General features: G+C 42.0%; 2 pseudogenes; both read left to right on the top strand.

The window, feature by feature from the left end:
* The first annotated feature begins 538 nt into the window (after positions 1-538).
* On the top strand, positions 539-2,290 carry LOC147004926 (NEDD4-binding protein 1 pseudogene; annotated as a pseudogene).
* Positions 2,291-4,198: 1,908 nt separating this feature from the next.
* Positions 4,199-5,269, top strand: LOC110293848 (dead end protein homolog 1 pseudogene; annotated as a pseudogene).
* The last annotated feature ends 15,079 nt before the right edge of the window (positions 5,270-20,348 follow it).

Genomic DNA, 20,348 nt, shown 5'->3' with positions numbered 1-20,348 from the left:
GGATACACCCTCCACTCTGGAAAATCGCTATATAAGCACAGCACAAGAAGGGAGAGTTCTGTTCAGTCAGTAGAGTTGACTGGAGTTGGAAGTCCATTTGCTTAGTGCCTTGAAGTGGAGTTGAGATCCTTGGTGTGTTTGTACAACCAGCCAGAATTCAGGAAGAACCACAAATTCTTCAAAAATAAGCTTCAGAGACAACAATGTCATCTGGCCAATAATAAATACATCTGGTGAACCTGGTTGAACCTGGTACAATCCCAACTTTGGATTATCAAGGCCACCAATATTGCAAGAAGCAGTGTACAGGAGCCCTCTGACAGAAAGCTATAGAAGAGAAATCCACCAGCGTTGTCTCCAGACGAAGAATCATTTCATCAAGTTCTGCAGGGCGCCAGGAGACCTTCTGCAACCCAGGAGCCACAGGGGCCTCAAGCCTAGAGCAAGGAACAGAGCAGACCCCTCTAAGAAGGGAAATCACAGTAAACCAACACTCAAGACAATTTAATTATATAGGCAGATTTTGACTGCATTACAAATGGAAAACTCCAATTCTGATCCCTCACACACAAGGGTCAGGGTTGAAGACCAACAAAATGTATTTGAGAAAGCCTTTACCTTAATGATGGCAATCCTGATTGCAGGAATAAGTGTCTTCCAATTGACAATTGCAATCTTTATACATTTCCTCTCAAATGAACTTGAAAAAAGAACTGTACAACTAGAAATTGTCTCCAAAAAGGTTGAAGAGCTAGCTGTTCAACAACAAGAAATAGGTGTACTGAGAGAAAAAGTAGCAAAGATATTACAAAGGCTTGAGAGACAAGCAGCAGAGGAGGTAAGAGAACAGGAAGAGCTTAATTACAAACCTGAGATGCCTGATAAAATTGAGGATCAAGAGAGACAGCCCATTGGACCTACAAAACCGACTTTTAAGGAAACTGAGGCAATTCCACCAGCCAGACTATGTTTCCCAGCTCCCTTGGTACAGCGGCCTGAAACTGGTTTTCATCAGCAAACAGAAACTTCTCATCCAAATTATAGGAAGCCTGACTGCGAAAAACATTCATGCTGTTGTAACTCTCCTCAACTCAAGCAAAAGGATCCTCAAATCTCCCCACCACTGCTGCCTTGCTTCCTAACTTCAGATAATGATGCAAGATTGGCAGGATCCTCTGATCATACCTATTCATCAGTTACCAAGGTTCAGAGATTTCAAGAGATCCTGAAAATACCATATGAACTGGACTTAAAAAGTGAACCAGGGAGGGACGACTTGAAGCATATTGTTATAGACGGCAGTAATGTTGCCATCACCCATGGTCTGAAAAAGTTCTTAAGCTGCCGAGGCATAGCGCTGGCAGTTGAATATTTTTGGAAGCTCGGCAACAGAAACATCACTGTGTTTGTCCCACAGTGGAGAACAAGTTGGGATCCTAATGCCACAGAACAGCACTTCTTAAGCCAGCTCCAGGACCTTGGGATATTAGCTTTAACTTCTGCCCGGAAGGTCTTAGGGCAAAGAATTGCTTCTCATGAAGACAGGTTCTTGCTTCACTTAGCAGACAAGACTGGGGGTATAATTGTAACAAATGATAACTTGAGAGAGTTTGTGATGGAGTCAGTGTCCTGGAGAGAAATTATTAAAACAAGACTGCTTCCGTACACTTTCGTGGGGGACATATTTATGGTTCCTGATGACCCTCTGGGAAGAAATGGACCTCGGCTAGATGAATTTCTACAAAAGGAGACCTTTCTTAGGGACATGCATCCAAGAATCAATGCCCAACCAAGTGTGGACACATCTGGCCCTGGCTTCCAGAGCCACAACACCCAGGGAGTCGACACAAGCCACGAGGCTCCACCCTGGATCCATAGAGCAGCTTCCAACCCTTGGCTTCCTCAGCAGCCCCATTCCACATCCATGGCCACCCTTCCAAGAATGCAGCAGAACCTTTCTGAGCTGGCCCAGAGATCTTCTGCAGAGACAAGCGAGCTGAGGGAGGCGTTGCTGAACATCTTCCCTGACTCTGAGCAAAAATGGAAGATCGACCAGATTCTGGCAGCTCATCCCTACCTAAAAGACCTGAATGCCCTCTCTGCCCTGGTGTTGGACTGTAGCTGGCCTGAGAGCCCAGTGACAATGTGGACAACAGGCAGGATGGGGGGAGCTGTAAGCTGTGGGAGATGCCATAATGTGGACAAGCCCAGAGTGAAGATTGGTGTGTTAGAGAACAAAAGGGAAGGGGATGTTTGGTGTGCACAACATGAGATGCTCAATCAAGAATAAGGGGAGGTTAATAGCCAGAAGCTGGAAAGAACCCAGATGTCCCTCAACAGAGGAATGGATACAGAAATTATGGTACATTTACACAATGGAGTACTACTCAGCTATTAAAAAGAATGAATTTATGAAATTCCTAACCAAATGGATGGACCTGGAGGGCATCATCTTGAGTGAAGTAACACAATCACAAAAGATCTCACACAATATGTATTCATTGATAAGTGGATATTAGCCCAAAACTTAGGATACCCAAGATATAAGATACAATTTGATAAACGCATGAAACTCAAGAAGAATGAAGACCAAAGTGTGGACACTGTGCACCTTCTTAGAATTGGGAACAAAACACCCAGGGAAGGAGTTACAGAGACAAAGTTCGTAGCTGTGATGAAAGGATGGACCATTTAGAGACTGCTGTATCCAGGGATCCGTCCCATAATCAGCTTCTAAACGCTGACACCATTGCATACACTAGCAAGATCTTGCTGAAAGGACCCAAATATAGCTGTCTCTTGTGAGACGATGCCGGGGCCTAGCAAACACAGGAGTGGATGTTCACAGTCAGCTATTGGATGTATCACAGGGCTCCCAATGGAGAAGCTAGAGAAAGTACCCAAGGAGCTAAAGGGATCTGCAACCCTATTGTTGGAACAACATGATGTACTAAACAGAACCCTGGAGCTCTTGTCTCTAGCTGCATATGTATCGAAAGATGGCCTAGTCGGCCATCAATGGAAAGAGAGGCCCATTGGACTTGCAAACTTTATATGCCCCAATATAGGGGAATGCCAGGGCCAAAAGAATGGGAATGGGTGGGTAGGGAAGTGGGGGGCGCTATGGGGGACTTTTGGGATAGTATTGGAAATGTAATTGAGGAAAATATGTAATAAAAATATTAAAAAAAAAAAAAAAAAAAAAAGAATAAGGGGAGGTGAGTACTGCAAGAAACTGACTGAAGGATGCTGACTAACTCAATTCCAAACTTAAGGTTGCTACAACCACTCCAGTAGTGACAAGAATGACAGGCCAAAAGCCTGGATGCAGTCCGGAAGGCAAAGAGTTACAGGGAAACTTAGTCTCCTGGAACTGTGGCATTCCATAGCACGCATGCTCCAATTTTGTCCTTGCGAATGGCTCTGTGTGCTTCCTTTCAGTACTGTTTTGTTATAGGTGCCTCCAAGCAATGACTTGCCAAATACCTGAGCAAAATCAAACCTTGCTTCCCGACCTTCACCAATGCCCTAGGTAGTCCTTGAGCCGACCCTGGGCTTGGAATTCAGTAAGAATGTTGCCTATTCAGTGACATTCAGAATTGCCTCTAGTATTGTAAGAGAGATAGAGAAAGAAATCAGTCATTACTATCTACTACATAGAGTTAGAAATCTCAGAGCAAGCTTAACAAAGTAAGTTTAGAATTCTTATTATAGTTATGTATGGCAGACTATATTACTTATTAGTAGAAAGTCCCCCCACACTATCACTTAGAATAAAAGCCAAGTCACTCCCATATACAGGAATTTACAATGGTTTAGGAAGTAGATCAGGCTGTGGTTTTAAAGTATTGCATTATTGATGAGATGGTTAGCTAGAGCAGAACTCCCTAATTAGAACCATGACTTGGGTGTGAAAGTCCTTGCCCTAGGAGTGTAAACACCTCACACCTGGCTTCTAAGACTATAGCTGACCTTAGATAGAGCTGACTTTGTCTCCGTTGTTTTATTGCCCAGTTCCTGCCAGTCTTTGTGTTTACATTCCTCTGTTTTGTGTAAGAGTCATTAAGCATCCGGTAGCCACATTTGTACCTTGCGGATGTGTCACCTAACTTCCCTATTTTCTTCTGTATAAAAAGTTTGGAGAGGCAGAAGCCGAAGGAAGGTCTAAAGAGGCACTTACAAGACTTTGGAAAGAGCTATGCAGTCCAAACGGGAGTGCGAGCAATGGTGTGAGAGGGTGAATCCAGAGAACAAGGCAGCCCTGGAGGCGTGGGTAAGGTAGACTGGCATCCACCTGGCGCAGGTCAACGGGCAAAGGAAGTATGGAGGGCCATCCCCAGGCTGGGTGGGCAGCCCGCCACCATAAGGGTCCGAGGTGTATATCAGACGACTTCTGCAGGACGTGTACGTGCACCAGCTAATCCCACTCTTCCAGCTCCAGGGGTGCCTCTATGAGTTCTGCCTAATGATGACCTTCAGTGGTTTGAACCGCGGCTTTGCCTATGCGCGCTACAGCTCGCGGCGCGGTGCCCAGGCCGCCATTGCCACGCTGCACAACCACCAGCTGCGGCCTTCTTGCCATCTCCTGGTGTGCCAAAGCACCAGGAGTGCGAAAAGTGCGAGCTGACGGAGGACCAGCTGCCTCTTAGCTTAAACCGCCGAGCTTACTGCTCACCCTGCAACTGATCGGTCCCTGCCTGCAGGAGATGCTGCTGCTGCTTCCCAGCCCTGTGGGTCTGCGCCCTCTCAGATTGCACTGCTCAAGTTCAGTACGCGCCGATCTGCTGCCATGGCCAAAAGGGCCGTGGTAGAAGGTCAGTCACGCCTCTGTGGAGAGCAGGTGGCTGTGGAGTGGCTCAAGCCAGACTTAAAGCAGCACTTCCGCCAGCAGCTTGCAGGTCCCTCACTGCGGTACCTCAGGCCAGATGTCAGCCAACTAACTCACACCAGGGAGAAGCTGAGGTCCCAAGGGGCTCGGGCTGCCCTGCAACTGCTGTGTCAACGGATGAAGCTAGGCAGCCCAGTGTTCCTGATCAAGTGTTTAGGAACAGGGCCTGCTGACTGGCATCGCTTCTGGTACCAGGTCGTGATCCCTGGGCATCCAGTGCCTTTCAGCGGCCTCATTTGGGTTGTGATGGCCTCTGATTGGCAGGATGGGCATGAAGTAGCCAAGGACGCTGTGTCAGCAAAGCTGCTGGAGGCACTGAGTGAACCTAGGTCGAGCTTGTGGTCTCCTGGGGCTGAAGCAGGTACTATGGTTAAGCAGTGACCCCTTCTTTCTACAGGCACCCTTAAATGGGTTAAGCAGAGCCTGTGCCAACCCCCAGCCCAGCAGGCCTGGGCAGCCCAGGGCTTGGTGACAGCTTTCCCTGCTGGGACAGGACCCTGTCACACCTAAGTGCTACTTTAATTGTGAGGAACCTTGTCCTCCCCCACTGAACCCTGCTATCCTTAGTCAGTTCCCAGTTTGACATAACAGAGCTTACTATGAATTTTTGTTTTTATTTGGAGAACTGGCTGAACCAAAGATCCCTTCTTCCCACCACTTGTCCCTGGTTTGGGCATACACGATTTTTGTTTTTCTATACTGGTTTTATTTATATTAAAACCCCAGTTGGTATTAAAAAAAAAAGTTTGATGCTCAATTTGAAAAATTACATTCAGAAAATTACACAATCTCGTGTGTCGCATCTGTTTGTCATTCACTCGCCGACTCCTTGTCCACCTGCAACCAGAGACCCGTTCTACTCAGACAGGGACCAAAAAGGGTCTGCAGCATAAGGTTTCTTTGGAAAGTTGGGTGGTTGGTGTTTTGCTGGGGCAAAGAGGTGAAGAAGATTTAGCTGTAGCAGACACAGGAGAGAGGATGTTGTGCTAAGGCAAGCAAGCAAAAGGACATGTGATGGTGATGAAAGATTCTTTGCTAAAGACACTCATATTTTGGTCCACCTTACATTGCTTAGTTGAGCTGCATTTTTCTGGACTCCATAGAGACAATGGCACCAAAATTTTCTCTTGCTCAGCTTGCAGCTTTTGTGAACTTGGGCTGAATAGCAACATGAAGTCACCTGAGACAGGTGCCCAGGAAATTCCTGTGAAGGACATGTAATATTTGGAGGCATGTTGCGGCCTGCCCGCAGTCCACAACACGAACGGTTCAACTGAGAATGGCAGTTTAGGCTGAAAAGAGAGGAATCTAGACGGGGCGGAAGAAAAGAATGGAGCCAGGACAACAAGTTCTGATCAAGGCTCAATTTTACTAATTTCAGACACCCAGTTATAAAGGAAGGGGGAGGGAACCCAACTTCCCGCCAAGTAACTCAGGGTCCAGTAGCAGGACGAACACGTGTGTGCCTCCAGGCAGCAAAGGCAGGTTCCAGCAGTAGGTAGGCGTGGCAGGACGAATGAGCCGGTAGCTCCACCCTTGAGCAGGCAGGTTCCAGGCTGGGGGGAAGGGAGGCCACAGAGGCATATAAATAGAACTTGAGGGACAGTGACAGAGGCTGAGCTAGGCTTGCCTATAGTGTTTGATGTACAGTGCTTGTGGATCTTGAGTCTTCGTCCATGATCTTCCATTCCCTGAGAGAGGCTCAGAGGACAATTTGCACCTTGTGTTATTCTTGGTCCCTCCAGCTGATGCATGCCTAGGCTGAGGCCTGGCTGTCTCTGCTAGGTAGTGCCACTGCTGCTGATTCCTGTTTCTTATCCTGACATTTCACATTGGACCACTGGTGTATTTGTGAAGTGTTTGCTAGTGGATCCAGCTGCCGGGCTTACCTGTGACCTGAACTGCAAATTTCCAGACAACAGAGACAAAGATTGCTGCAAAGAACTTTACAGTATGCTTACAGACAGAAGACTTGGAGGACTGCCCTCTGAGAGTGACAACAAGCAGCTTAAAGACTCATATACAGATACTTTCACCCTACCAATGGACAGAATCCAGAGATCCCAGTGGTTATGGTAGAAAAAAAGCCAGAAGAAGCTGAGGAGGATGGCAACCCCATAGGAAGATCAACAGTCCCAACTAACCTGGACCCTCAAGATCTCTCAGTCACTGAGCCACCAACCAGATAGGATACTTATGAGGCCCCCAACACCTATACTTCAGAGGACTGCCTGATTTGGCACCAGTGAGAGAAGATGCAGCTAACCCTTAGCAGATATGAGGCCTTATGGACTGAGTAGGTCTGTTGGACTGGGGACTGGAGTTGACCACATGCTCTTGGAGACAGGGCTGTGGAAGGAGGTGCTATGGGATGAGGAACAGTCAGAGGGTAGATCAGGATTGGGATAATGACTGGAATGCAAACTTAAAATTAAAGGATGTTAAAAAGAAAAAAAAGAAAAGAAAAGAACCTTTCTAAACTGGTCCACTTCCCCCATTACTTTTTCTTTTCCCACTCTCTCTGATATGTGGTGGGCTACAACGGAACATAAAGAGTATAAAAACTATCATTAAGAATAAGATTTTTTTAATTACACTATAACTAACTTTTAATTTTTTTTGGAACCCCAGTAAGAGTTGACTCTACAACTTAGAAGGCTATTCAATGAGAATGTTTTCTCTTTGTGCATTTATTTCCTTATTTTGTATCCTCATAAAGTAATAACTTTTCTTTAATCAGTTGTCATGGTGTTGGTTGATTCTTCCTTCCTGATCCTCTCTGCCCCATCTCCCAGATTGAATGCCTTTTTGCTGTTCTCTTCTGACCACAGTATTTCCTCCTAAGTATTCATATCACATGTGTTCCCTTGCATTCAACAACTCTGATTAGGAAAGTATGTTCTTTTACATATCACAGCTGGTCTTCTCACAGTGGGAGATTGAATATGTTTGTTCTATATTGTTCTATAGTTGTGGCCCTACTAGGACTTGTGGGCTTCATGGAGGAGCTGAAGCCTTATAAGAGGCAGTGTGTCACAGTTGAGGTGGTGTTTTGAGATCTCATATGTATGCTCACATTTGGCCAGTGTGATTCAGACTCTCTTGCTGTCTACCAGCAGAATGGAGTTGCCTCCTTGTTGACTTTGCATCAAGAAGTAGACATTTGGGGTCCTCTGGCATCTAGTATGCATGCAGGATGTCATGCTTCCTACTGTAAAGGTACTGAACCTCTGAAACTGTAAGCCAGCCCCAATTAAATCTTTGCCTTGATAAGAATTGCCTTGGTCACTGGATCTCTTCATAGCAGTAAACTCAACGGAGCTCATTCAGAGAGATGCAGACACCCAGAGCCAAACACTGGATAGAGCTTGGGACTCTTTTGGAAGAGTAGGCAGAATAATTTTTGACCTTAAAGGAGATAGGAACTCCACAGGGAGACCATTAAAATCAACTTACCTGGACAACTGGGGGTCTGAGAGACTGAACCACCAAGCAAAAAGCATACAGGACTTGGCCTAGACCTGACCTAATATATGAGGCAGATATGCAGTTTGGCCTTAAAAATGATTCCCGAACAACTGAAGACAGTCCTTTCCCAAGTCTGTTGCCTACATCGGATATGTTTGCTAGCTGGCCTGCCTTGTCTGGCCTCAGTGGAAGAGGAAGAGCCAAGCCTCACATAGACTTGTTGTGTGAGGATGGGGGAATTCCAATGGAACGACTACCCACACAAAAGAGAAGGAGAGGGTGATGGGGTGAAGGATGGTGGGAGGGGGTGACCAGGAGAGAGTCATTGATTGGGGTGTAAATAAATAAGTAGAAAAATAAATGAATAATAAACAAACTATCTAAACCACTAATATTCTGCCCCCTATCCACACTTACTCCCATCTCAATACATGTGTTAATCTTCAATATACAGGTATGATCACTTACAGTAAGTCTTCCTCTATCTTCATATGCCTTTATGTGTTTGGTTTTTGTTTGTTTGTTTCTTGGTTTTGTTGTGTTTTGGCATGATATAGAATCTCTGAGTAATTTAATAAATTTCCCTATTGGCTAATGATGTTAAATATTCCTAAAATATATTTGTTGGACAATTATATTTTTGTTTTTGAGAGTTCTCAGTTTTAAATTTTTGGCCAACTTATTGATTGACAGTTGGGGTTTAAGTTTTTTTTAACTTTATAATCCTTTATATACTCTAAATCAGTAATATGGGGATCACTATCCCTCTGGAATAATTCTGTGTCAAAATATATGTATTACAACCCATAGCACCAGCAAAATTATGGTTATGAAGTATCAGTTAAATGAGTTTCATGGCTGTGGGGTCACTACAGCATGGGGAGTGGTATTAAACTCTCTCCAAATTAGAATTCTGGAGAAATACTGCTGTAGATATCACCACCTGTGTGAAGAGTAGCAGGTAATGATTAGGTCCCAACCTTTCACTATTTAGCTACTGTGTTGGGAATCTATTGGATATTGCATCTGAACTGATGCTGATTTCCTGAGATCCCAAGAAACACTGTGGCCCTCCAGTTATGCTAGAGGTTTTTTGGAAGCCAGATGAATAACCAATGTTGTTTGATTCATCCTGTGGTTATTTCCTCAGTTCCAGAATGTATACTCGAGATAGATACACATAGAAGTTGGAAGATCTCATATTGGTTCGAAGGCCAAGCTGAGTGGAGACTCTTTTACTTGGAAGTGTAAATGGAAGCCTTTAGAGGTGACTCTTCTGAGGAAATAATGAATCAAAAATTGGATTGTATTCCAGGAGGAATTGTAAAGATAGTGCCATCATCAAAGATTTGAAAGATGCAGGGCTTGTAGTTCCAACCATATTTCCCTTTATTTCTCCTATCTGGCATGTACAAAAGACAAAAAGATCTTGGAGCATGATATTGGCTACCAAAAACTAAATAAGGTAGTATTTCAAATTATAGCTGTTGTATAAATGTAATATTCTCACTTGGGCCACTTAGCACATCTCCTTAGACATGGTATGTAGCTACTAATCAAGTAAATGCCTTTTTCTCATTGCCTGCTCCTAATAAAAACTGGAAGCATTTATAGTATTGCCTAAAGGAAATGTTAACTCTCCTGCCCTGTGTCATAACTTAATTTAAAGGGATCTTATCTTTCTCTTCCGCAAATATTACACTGTTGCATTATACCTATGTTATTATGCTGCTTGGACCAAGTGAGCAGAAGTAAGGAAAACTTTGGACTTACTGGTAACACATATGCGTATCAGAGAATGGGAAGTGAACTGACTGATTGTATGTGTCTACTTGACACAAGCTGGAGTTATCACAGAGAAAGATGTTACAGTTTAGGAAATGCCTCCATGAGATCCAGCTGCAAGGCATTTTCTCAATTACTGATCAATAGGTGATGACCAATTATGGGTGGTGCCACCCCCGGGCTGGTAGTCTTTGGTTCTACAAGAAAGCAAGTTGAACAAGCCAGGGGACACAAGCCAATAAGTAACATCCCTCCATGGCCTCTGCATCAGCTCCTGCTTCCTGACCTGGTTGAGTTCCAGTCCTGACTTCCTTTAGTGATGACAAAAATGTGGAAATTTAAGTTGAATTAAATTAAATTTAAAAGTTCCACATTTAAATTTAAATGTGGAAAACCTTTTCCTCCCCCAACTTACTTTTTGGTCATGATGTTGTGCAGGAATAGAAACCCTAAACAATATTCAATTATTGTCTACTGCAGTGAAAATTCAGTCATGTTGGACATGCAGAGGTTTTCCTTCTATGGTAAAGGATAAGTTATTGTACCTTGCCTCTCCCACCATAAAGGATGAAATATACTGATTAGGGAATCTATTTGGATTCTGGAGCCTGCATATTCCTTACTTGGGTTTGTTACTCCAGCCCATACACCAAGTGATTTAGAAAGCTGATAGCTTTTTGAGGGGTTTGGAACATGAAAATTTCCTTCAACAGATCCAGGCTGCTGTGAATGCTGCTCTACTACTTGAAACATATGATCTAGCTGACCTAGTGATACTTGAGGTAGAAGTGTCAGACAGGGATGCCATTGGCGTCTTTTGAGGGCCTCTATAGATGAATCTCAGAAGAGACCTTTGGGATTATGGAGCAAGACTATACCAACTGTTCTCTTTTCAAACATGACTCTGGGCCTGTTATTGGGTCATAGGGGAACCTGAACATTTGACAATAGCCTATCAATTTAACATGCAAATTGAAATGATCATCATATGCTGGGAGGTATCACACCAACAAAGTCATGAAGTAGAAGTGGCAAAAAAAAAAAAAAGAAAAGCAATCTATTACCAAATGGTAGTGGTCTATATACATTTGGGCCCAAGTAGGTCCTGAATACACAAAGAAGCTACATGAAGAAATTGCCCAAATGTCTCTATTTTTTATTCCTGTTACAGTGCAGTTGCTGCCAAATATGTACCCATAGCCTCATGGGGTGATCCCTATATGTTGACTAAGGAAAAATACTACCACCAAGTGTATTGATGTTTCTGCATTTTATGCAGGCACAACCCAAAAGTGAACAGCTGCAGCATTAAAACCCCTCTCTGGGACAAAACTGAAAGGTACTGGTGAAAGGATATCTTCAGTCAGTAGAACTTGGGGTATGACACATGATATTAGAGGTTGGAAGAAGAGAGCAGCTTATATATGAATGGTTAATGACTCATGGGACTTGGAAAGACACTGATTGGGAAGTAGGTGAAGGAAGCATCAGGGTAAAAATATGTGGATAAATATCTCCAAATGGGCAAAGGATGTGAGGCTATTTGTGTCAAATGTAAATGCTCATCAGAAGGTGACTTCAAGTGAGGAGGGTTTCAGTTTTTAAGTGGATAAGATAACTCTTTCTGTGTATATGCAGCCTCCTTCCTCAGACATCCCTGTCATTGCTCAGTGGATACATAATCAAAGTGGCCATGGTGGCAGAGATGGGGGTAACTTATGTATGTGTTCATCCACATGAACTTTCATTCACCTAGGCTGACCTGGGCATAGCTGAAGCTGAATTTCAGGTATGCCAACAGCAGAATCCAACACCTAACCCCAAATATGGCCCATTCTTGGGATTGGCCAGCCCCCAATCTGTGGGCAGGTTAGCTATGTTGGACCATGTCCTCCGTGGTAAGGAAATATTTTGTTCATTATGGAGTAGATGCTTATTCCACACATACGTTTCTGCCTAAACCATCATCCATATATTTATAGAAATCTTATTCACCATCATGGTATTACACAAAGTATTGTTTCTGACTAAGGAATTCATTTCACAACCATATTCCCCATAGCTGGACTTATAGAAAAATGGAATGACTTTTTGAAGAGACAGAGTGCCAATTAGGTGGCATCAGCAAGGATGTCTGCGTCAAGGTTCTTTAGAAGTCAGTATGTGGGTTGAATCAGCCTTCGATGTCTGCTAGAGTTTTTCTTATAGCCATAATTTATGGGTTCAGGAATCAAGGAGTGGCAAGAGAAATATTTCCACTCACCCTTACTCTTAGTGACCCACAGGTAAGTTTTTCCTTCCTGAACCGAAGACATTAAGATCTCTTGTTCTAGAAGCATTGCTTCCAGAGGAGGGAAGTGTTCCTGCCATGAACCACAATGAACATTCCATTGAACTTGAAGCTCAAACTTCTTCCTGGTCGTTTTGGGCTTCTAAGGATTTTAAATTAACAGGCTAATGAAGGAATAACCATGTTAGCAGGGGTAACAGATCCAGATTACCATGGTGAAATTATATTGCCTCTCCACAATGGAGGTAAAGATTGAGTCTGAAGGTAGAAGATTCTTAAGCACACATCTTAGTAGTATCGTGCCTGTCATTAAAGTTAATCAGAAACTACATCTGCCTAATCTAAGCAGGACTTCAAAGAGCACAGACCCGTTATGAATAAAGGTATGGGCCAATCCTTCAGGAAAGGAACTAAGACCTAAAGATATGCTAGTGGAGAGTGGTAGAAATACAGAATGAGCAGTCAAGTGAGGTAGTTATAAATATCACCGAAGACCACATGACCAGTTGCAGGAATGAGGATTACAATTGACATGAGTGCTGCTGTAGATTTGAAGAGATATTTTATGTTCTCTGAATTTCTCTTAGATCAGTTAAAATATGGTTACCATATTTAAGTTTGAGATACTAAAATGTTTCCTAAAGACATTAAACTACTCTAAATTCATAAGGTGTTTGTGGTTTTGTTGGAGTCCACCAAAAAATCCTCACTCACAAAGACTACAGAAACCACCATTGCTTCAAAGCATAAGAGGTTTGTTTTTTTTTTTTTTTTTTTTTTTGGATACAACATGTTGGGGACCCTCCTAAGCACACAGGCAAGAGGAGAGACCCAGAACAAACAAAGAACACACTTTTTATACCTTGTAAGGGGCAGATTTAGGCAACAAGGTTAGCTGGCTTATTCTAATTGGTGTAGCAAGTAACCTTTTCAGGCACTGATTGATTTGTATAGGGTGACTAACTGTCTTAGTCAGGGTTTCTATTCCTGCACAAACATCATGACCAAGAAGCAAGTTGGGGAGGAAAGGGTTTATTCAGCTTACACTTCCACACTGCTGTTCATCACCAAAGGAAGTCAGGACTGGAACTCAAGCAGGTCAGGAAGCAGGAGCTGATGCAGAGGCCATGGAGGGATGTTCTTTACTGGCTTACCTCCCCTGGCTTGCTCAGCCTACTCTCTTATAGAACCAAGACTACCAGCCCAGAGACGGCACCACCCACAAGGGCCCTCCCCACTTGATCACTAATTGAAAAAATTCCTTACAGCTGGATCTCATGGAGACATTTCCCCAAGTGAAGCTCCTTTCTCTGTGATAACTCCAGCTGTGTCAAGTTGACATAAAACTAGCCAGTACACTAACCCTTTGGCCTAGTCCCTCACTCTGCCTGTCCTTGTGGTTTTTCAGCAAAGCAGCAGTATGTTTTGAACTTATGGGTCTGCTATTAACGTCACAGCTATTAATATCACAGGGATTTCTAGCAAGATCAGGGTAGATTGTGGTTTTTACCAGAATTCAGTGTGGGGCAGGGTTGGGTAATTTCTCTGGGAACTGCTAATCTTGTTATGGTTATTTTTGTGAGAACAGTTCATTTTGTTTTGGCAGCTGCAGACTTAGTCATTTTGACCACTATGTTTCTGAAAGTCCCTTCAGAGGGGTCTTGAACTTTTTTTGGATTCTACAGTTTTATAAGGGTAAGATTAATCATGTTAGGCATTATTGTAACCACATTATAGATTATGCATTTATAGGGGGGATGGTTACATCATGTATTTATAACCTGGTTATTGTTTTGATTTTGGCATGTTTTGATTTGTGTCAAAAGGACAAATGGTGGACTCTGATGGTTATTCTTGATTTTCAGCTTCACTATATCTGGAATTAATTACAATCCAGAAAAGGAAGGCACACCTGTGACCTGGATGTTGAGGCTGGAAAATACAAGCTTTTGATCCACATCTTGATGTGGGATGATGCACCCTCTTAATCCCGAAAAGGTGAAATGTAGCAGAATTTTCCCCCCAATTAATTTAAATATTAATACAACAAGAAGTCTGTGATTGGACAGGGAAAAGGGAGGTGGAGCTAAGAGTTTCAGAGACAGAAATAGGAACAGGAGAAAGTTGAAGGAAGGAAGATGGAGGAAGAGAAAGACATTCAGACTCTGTGTGGTTTTAAATAGCATAGGTAGCTATGAATATCTAATAAGGTAATGATAATTACAAGACAATTTGTCTTATCTAGGTGGACAACTTATAACAATATCACTTGGCTCTGAGTTCATTGTGTGGGTATTTTGTGGGGTGAGAATTTACTGATATAAATCTGACTTATAAATTACAAGCCTCTAGAGTTTTGATTTTACTGGGTTACTAAGATTTGGGACCGCTGATCATAGAGAGTGGATGGTTAGAATGTGAGCAGAATCCTTAACAACAGAACTGTAAGATGGGCAGTTGCTGCTTGGGGGTAGCCATGGAGGCAGCGGGGTCTCTGGGGCTTGAGAGTAGCTGGCAATAGTGCTGGATGTTGCAATTTTGAATATTTCCCATAGCAGCCAAAGATTAAAGGAACTCCAGATAAATACACCTGCCTGTTCTTGAAAATGGGACTTTTCTCTTGGTCTTGGGATCCCTCACCTTCCCAAATTACTAGACAACTGTAACTTCTGTCCCCAATTTATATGTATCTCAGCAGATTTTCATCTGATTGACAGACTCCATCCAAGGATTACCTGTGGACACAAGCTGCAGAGCTCTGGTTTGCTGAAAAGTGATATGTACTGGTCAAGTCAATGTCTTATTTGTGGATCATCTAATCAGATACTTCTGATAAATGCCCCATTTCCAACATTTGCCTAGCCTTTCAGCCTTCTTGGGCAGGATGACAATGTCCTAATACCAGCTAGATGTAGTTACAGGAGATAATACATTGTCCTGCCTAATAGTCTGAAATGGTGCTAAGTCCAAAGGAAACCCCCTGGCATAAGGAATAAATGGCTACCTATAATACCAATTGACATACTACTCTCATTACATGAGTAAATATAAAGTGTCCATCCTATCATGATACCAAATGTGGAGGGACTATCTAAGAAAAAGAAACTTTTGGAACTCTCAGCATGTCTTCAGATTTGTTTTTGGCATCATTCTAACCTAGGATCTACTATTGTAATGTGATATGATGCCAGATTAATAATACTGTTTTCATGCTAATCATTCTGAAGTAATTAGAGATATCTTAGATAAAGCCAAACAAACTTTAAAAATAAAATAAAATAAATATCTATGTAACTGGTGTCCTTGGCTGACAACATTGATAAATATTTTAATTGATCCCCTATATCTCCTGCTGGTATTCACCTGTGGATTTTACATAATTAATGCTCTAGGTTATTTTTGATAAACAGTGCATTCCACTGTCATGCTTATAATTCTTTGGACCCAATATAAGCCCTGCCTTCAGAAAATTTAGAATTTAGGATTTGACTTTCATAAATGGTTCAATGTATATAATGTTAATGCCTAGGTGAAATGTTAGGGCCTACATGAATATGGTCTGTCTACCTTCCAACTTTTTGATGTTGCTAATGGGGTAAGGAGACATTCTCATGTGCTATTACTACAAAGACTTCTCATGCTCAAGTTGATAGCAAATTCTGATATGTTTGGTGATTTAGTGTTCTTGGAAAGCCAAAACAACAGAAGTCAATTAAAAGTGCCTCATATAGGAAGCCATAATAAGTTTGGACCCAATCCATACACTAGGCAGAATTTCCTGCAACTATGTATGAACTTTTAAGATTTTTCCTTTTATAATCTGTTCTTAGCATGGACCTCAAAACATGAGATACACCTCTACCAGTGTAAGAAGCTATCTGGAATAAGATTTCCATTTTGAGTAGGGTTTGAGTAAGGTTTAAGTTCCCAACACTTCTGTGGGAACTGACATTGTGCTTGGGGGAAAGAGACAAGTACTTAGGTAATTTAATTAACATCATGGTTAGCAAGTTAAGACATGAATGGTGGGCAAGACAAATGGCCTGCCACATTTAAATACCCCAAGGAATGGAAGCAGAATAAGTGTACAAGGACATGATCATAAGGAAATCCCGTATCATTAAATTTTGATTGGTGAAATACCTTAGCATAGATGATTGTGGATCTCAGGCTTAAAATCTGTATATAATTCTAGCTGGCCATGGCAGCCAGCTCTCAAGTATGGTATATTGTTTTAATCGATCAGTCTTGGGGTCTGGCCTTCAATAAACCAACCCTGATTGACTGAGACTAGTGTCTGAGTTTGTGAAATGATCTGCAGACCACAATGGTTTGGGAGATGAATTCTCATTTGGTTTTGTACACTCAAAAGTTCCTTGGTTTACAAATAATGAATAAATACAATTATATAATTGAATGAGTTACAATATTACCTTCTGTCAATGTAACTTTTATTCACCATGTGTAATTGTTTTCTCAGAGGCTTACAGCTAGATAAGGTCACTATTTTTTTTAATTTTTAATTAGATATTTTCTTTTTTACATTTCAAATGTTATCCCTTTCTGGGTTTCCCCTCCGAAAACTCCCCATACCATTCCCCCTCCCCCTGCTCATCAACCCACCCACTCCTGCTTCCCTGTCCTGGCATTCCCCTACACTGGGACATTAAGCCTTCACAGGACCAAGGGCCTCTCTTCCCATTGATGTCTGACAAGTTCATCCTCTGCTACAAACACCCTGGGTCCCTCCATGTGTACTCTTGGGTTGGTGGTTTAGTCCCAGGGAGCTCTGGGGGATAGTCTTTGGTTCATATTGTTGTTCCTCCTATGGGACTGCAAACCCATTCAGCTCCTTCCATCCTCTCTGGCTCCTCCATTGGGGACTCTATGCTCAGTCCAATGGTTGGCTCTGAGCATCTACCTCTGTATTTGTCATGCACAGGCTCCTCTCAGCAAGCACTTGTTGGCATCCACGATAGTGTCTGATTTTGGTAACTATATATGGGATGGATCCCCAGGTAGTAAAGCTTCTGGGAGGCCTTTCCTTCAGTCTCTACTCCACACTTTGTCTCTGAATCTCCTCCCATGAGTATTTTGTTGCCCATTCTAAGAAGGACCAAAGTATACACACATTGGTGTTCCTTCTTGAGCTTCATGTGGTCTGTGAATTGTATCTTGGTTTTTCTGAACTTCTGGTCTAATATCCACTTATCTGTGAGTGAATACTATATGTGTTCTTCTGTGATTTGGTTGCCTTACTCAGGATTATATTTTCTAGTTCCATACATTTGCCTAAGAATTTCATGAATTCATTGTTTTTAATAACTGAGTAGTACTCCATTGTGTAAATGTGCCACATTCTCTGTATCCATTCTTCTGTTGAGGGACATCTGGGTTCTTTCCACATTCTGGCTATTATAAATAAGGCTGCTATGAACATAGTGGTGCATGTGTTCTTATTACCAGTTGGAACTTCTTCTGGGTATATTCCCAGGAGAGGTATTGCTGGATCTTCTGGCAGTATTACGTTCAATTTTCTGAGGAACCTCCAGACTGACTTCCAGAGTGGTTGTACAAGCTTGCTTCCTTATCTAACCATTACCTTTCCCATTCAATGAGTGAATCAAGTCGTTGAAACTGCTTTTAAGGCTGTTACTTTAGAGAGAGAGACCTTTGATGAGACAGCAACTAAGGAAGACCTCGAGGAGACAAAGCACAGTCCTGAACTACGATAACATCCATGATGTCATCAAAACCTTACCAAGCTTGGGAAAACATCAAAAGGTAAGAGCAGTTGACTGAGATCTAGAAGAAGATGCTTAGAAGAGACAGTGGCTTCAAGGGCTTTGCTTAAAGGTGAAGTTCCTCAGTTAAACAAGGTCATGATTGGAACAGGATCAACTTTCATGTGTTATCCATAGGTGGAGTAGTGAGCAGTGAGCAAAGATAGTTTCTGAGGAACTCAATAAGGAGGAAGTGTTAGAATTGGATAGAACAGTAGCTTAACTCTAAATAAGAGGCAATTGAAAATAAGACTTAAGACTAAGAAAAAGCTGTCAGGTCCATGACTCACAGTGAGGTATTCATCAGTAACCTATAGAGGAAGGGCCTTGTGTAGTGGTCTTAGTATTCACATCATGATGCAAGCTGAAGAAGCTGTGTGTCTTCACGTTTTATTTCTGTGAATAAACTCTATGCCTAAGACAATTCTTAAGAAGGAAAACATTTAATTATGGCTGGCTTATATTTTCAGAGATTTAGTCCTTTATCATTATGGTGAGAATCATGGCTGCATCCAAGTAAATGTGTTGCTGGAGAGGAGCTGAGAGTTCTTTCTATATCTTGATCCACAGGCAGCAGTGAGGGACTGTGTGCCACACTCTGTATTTTGAGCAGAAGAGACCTCAAAGCCTGCTCCACAGTGACAAATTTCCTCCAATTAGGCTGAACCTACTCCATCAAGGCCACATATCCAAATAGTGCCACTTTCTCTTGCCTAGCATTAAAACACATGAACCTCTGGGGCCACACCTATTCAAACCACCACACTGTCTCTACTTTTACTCCCCTGCTTTTCATTTTTCTCCTTTGTCCTTAGACAATTAAATCAAATGCTTGAAAGAACTTTTTGATACTTTAACATAGCCAAGTAAGCCCACCACCACTACCACCCAAAATCATTAAAACAAAACTTTATTTGAAATTACCTCAAACACATTTGGGGAAATGGTGTCCACATTTTACTAACTGCTCCAAAGATTACAATAAAATCCTGTTTATTTTCAAAATATTAGTCACCCATCTGTCTCTCTCTCTTTCTTTCTTTCTTTCTTTCTCTCTTTCTTTCTTTCTTTCTTTCTTTCTTTCTCTCTTTCTTTCTTTCTCTTTCTTCCTTCCTTCCTTCCTTCCTTTCGTTCTTTCTTTCTTCCTTCCTTCCTTCCTTCCTTCCTTCCTCCCTAAACTAGGGAATCATGATTATGACTATGTTTTTACTTAGTATTTGTAGCTGGTGAGTAGAAGTAGATAGTCATTTGATTTGTTTACAGTGTACAAGCCTTTTCCTCCTGAAGTAGCACTAAACTCATGTTTTGTCTATTCTGAGTTTAGTGGTTTACTCATCACCATTTTGATTCCACTAGTTTTAAGTGTATCAACAGGGGTAATAGATATGTATTGAGACATGGTTGTGGGTTGAATGTTTCCCTCAGTGTCTAGGTGTAGAAACGTAATCACTAATGCAGCAGTATTGATACTGCAAGCCTGAATTAGCCCATGAGTTTCTGCCATTATAGTCGTTAGCAGTAACTCCATTATCATCTTGACAGGTTGTTAGAAAAGTGAGTTTGGTTGAGCACCCTCCCTTCTCTCTTTCTTTCTCTCCATTCTCCATCCATCTCTCCTTTTCCTCCCATAACCCCTCTCTCTTTCCTTTCTCCCTTTTATGTCTCAAATCATGCAACAAAGTTATGAACTTTCAGGAACACCTAACATTCACCACAAATTTGATATTGACTCAATGTTTGCTTACTGGACATTCAGAAACCCTTCACTACTGCCAAATTCTTCCACAACCCCATCTCGCATTACAATGAAATACTTTAAGAAGTAATATTTAGAGTTATACTCAAGAGATAATCTTAAGAATAAATGTCTTATTCGTCATTAATGTGTTCAAAATTTACATTATTAACATAAATTACTCACTTTCAAAACCTACAATCTTTTCCTATATAAATGTGCATAAAATTATGAAGCTCTACTTATTTTTTCTAAAATGTTTTGTTTGTTTGTTTGTTTTGTTCAACAGTGCAATGTTAGTGTAAAATGAATATTAATCTAAGGGCCTTTAGGTACAATAGTTCAGTGGTGCTTTTATTTGCTACTATTTACCATTGTGAGATTGCCTACACTTATTGC

The sequence above is a fragment of the Mus caroli genome, unplaced genomic scaffold (genome assembly GCF_978045245.1).
Source record: "Mus caroli unplaced genomic scaffold, Mus_caroli_1 scaffold_4, whole genome shotgun sequence".
NCBI lineage: Eukaryota > Metazoa > Chordata > Mammalia > Rodentia > Muridae > Mus > Mus caroli.
The sequence above is the reverse complement of the archived record's forward strand: the minus strand, read 5'-3'. Positions and strand labels throughout refer to the sequence as shown.